At 34.8% G+C, this 2742-nt stretch overlaps 1 non-coding gene across 1 annotated transcript; it reads right to left on the bottom strand.

The window, feature by feature from the left end:
• Positions 1 to 712: 712 nt before the first annotated feature.
• LOC111812052 lies at positions 713 to 819 on the bottom strand. The gene has a single exon (XR_002817649.1). It is a non-coding gene; the product is annotated as a U6 spliceosomal RNA (small nuclear RNA).
• Positions 820 to 2742: the final 1923 nt, after the last annotated feature.

Below are 2742 nucleotides of genomic sequence, written 5' to 3' on the forward strand. Positions count from 1 at the left end.
GTACCAAATTTGTAATTAACAACATGGGCTTGGATTGAAAAGTTGGGACTCCAATCCCTGCTCCTCCTACAATTTTTTGTGAGAAGTACAGGAAGCTATTGAAACCTATATGAATTTGCATTTACTCATCCGTAAGATGTAAGTGACATTACTGCCAATGATTACAGGCTAGTGACAATTGAGTAAACATAACCCTTGTAAGGTGACTAGTGTAGAACCTGATACATAACAAAGGGCCATAAATGTTAACCATTCTGTCAGTATTAGAGTTATCAAGCTGTGGTTTTAGATGGTTTCTTGCTCCTTATTTTCTGCTGCACTGAAAACTAGCTTGCCTAGACTTTTATAATAACCTGCTAAATGTAAGTCCCTTCTAATGGTAGCCTTCTAACTAATATTATAATTACTGGTGCACTATAGTCTCTGAAACACAATTCTTTTGATGGTGTTATACAACTTTATTACCCTAATTTTCCTACAGAATGATACCAACTTTTGGGATTGCATTCATTGTTCTCCTTTTCAAACATTGATACCTCAACAAGATACCTTTGGATGCCCGTTAGAACTAAACAGTTCTTTCTCTTTATGAAACATCTAACATTTTACCTGAATGCCAAATGACATTTTCTGTGCTGTATTTGTTTACTTTTTGCCCAAGTTCTCTCCATCTTAGACAGTTACTTCCTTCGCAATATGTCTTTTCTTTCTTCTTAATGTGGAATGCTTCACAAAGGTGTATGGCATCCTTGCTCAGGGGCCATATTAATCATACTTGTACCTTTTCAATTGTAGTACATGTGCTGCTGCATGGAGTACCTTCGCAGTGTATCTTAGTGTGCTTTGAATTGCTCTTAGCTATGTCTCCCATTGAAGTACCCCTGTTGGAATGAGATAAAAACATTAAATATCAGGTTATGGAACCATTTTTCAGCTATATTGATAAAATGGCCCCAATGGCATTTATAATTATTTAATAGGGAAAATATCGGTCAATTAATTGTTGTTATACAAGGGAAAAAACTAAAGCTTTTCTTTTTAAAATTTTCATTAGTACATGTTTACAGTACGTAATGATAACATTCACCGTAGGGAGTTAGTACATGTATGTAACACGTCTTAATTCTTTTTACTCTTTCTTTCTCTTCCTCCCCCATTTTCTCCTTCCCTCTTGACAAGTCATTTCAGTATCATACAATAATTTTTGCAGGAATTTTATAATGTATACAGAGATAGTTTATAATTGTTGAAATGAATGTGTTTGAACTAACATAAACGAGGGTAAGGAAAAAGCATACTCCTGTGCTTACTTAACGTTTTCATTGGACAAAAAAAAATTGAAATAATGAAATAGAGAAATAGTAGATTTGATTTGATCCTACTTGTGGCTAGTAACAGTCAGAAACAACCAAAGAGGGAGAAAAAGAATGCGAATGTGATGGAAGGCACCACAGCACTCTGTCGCCGAGGATGCCTGTATGCTTCTCAGATTCTTTTCCTCCTCGGGTCCTACTGCATGGAGGCCATGCCTTGCTGTGTTTATCTTCCCACACAGCGGTGGGTTTGGCCTGCAGTGCATGGTGCAGACTCACCTGGCTGTGTGTTCCCAAAGCTGAGCCTATTCTGTGGAACTACATTGGAAGGACCCTTGCCATGTGTTTTTATTTTGTGTCTTTTTCAACTCACACCTGAAGATAACATTTGGTTTCAAAAAGCTCTGATCCTTGTGGATGAAACTATACTAGGCAAACATTGAGAAAACTATAATTGTTATAAGATAATTCATGTTTTAATTACTTTACTAGCTACTATATTAATAATTCGTTTGAGTTGATTTGAACACATGAAAACATTTTCTAACACTGTGTATTGAGAAAAAACTAGCATTCTTTGCATGAAGAGTCAATGATTTTTTATGTTGGTTAATATTTAGAGCTAATCATAAGTTCACAATTTAAAGGAGGCATCTACAACAAATTTAGTTCAAGCAATGAAATATACATATTCCATTTTGAGATGTATATGTATACCTGTTTAAGAATCTTACTATATTTGAGTTTAATTATGCACTAAAGGAATCTGAAAGAATATAAAATTAATATGTGGATATTATTATTTCTATTGGCCTGTCAAATAATCAGATTTTTTTAAAAGAGGAAAATATGTGTAGGCTTGTGTTTTTTGTAATAAAACTTAATTCTGCAAGAGTTTTTGTTAAAAATAGTTTATTTCTGTACTTTGATGGAAAGAGAGAAACTTTCCCTGATGTGCAGTTTATGCTTGCATTTTCTATCTAATCAGGCAAACAATTTTAATTAATTCAGACAATTGCCTCTATGATGTCTATGCCCTTTAGGGACTCTTTCATTACGAATGCAAATGTGTTCCTCAAATAGTGAGAATGTCATTATCCTGCTTTATTCATCGAGGTGGTCAGGAAGAGAACAAAAAAATCATTTGATGGTGAGGTAATCTTTAATATATAGTAATGGAATTAGCTTCGATGTTTCTGGGCTTCATTTTCTCTCTCATCTTCAGATAATGTTCTCTGCGCACACAGTGAAGAAGAGAAGGTCAAGGAAGCTGCGGAGAAAGGAACTCAAAATCTTACCGCACAGTGAGGAGGGGGCTTCTTTGACAAGGCATTCGTCAGTGAATGTGCACCTGACAGTCTAAGAATGTTAAGCGAGTATAAAACTTCCAACAAAAATTTTATTTTTAAATTTCCTCCTATTATGTTGT

Source organism: Octodon degus, unplaced genomic scaffold (genome assembly GCF_000260255.1).
Source record: "Octodon degus isolate 3935 unplaced genomic scaffold, OctDeg1.0 scaffold00110, whole genome shotgun sequence".
NCBI classification, from domain to species: domain Eukaryota; kingdom Metazoa; phylum Chordata; class Mammalia; order Rodentia; family Octodontidae; genus Octodon; species Octodon degus.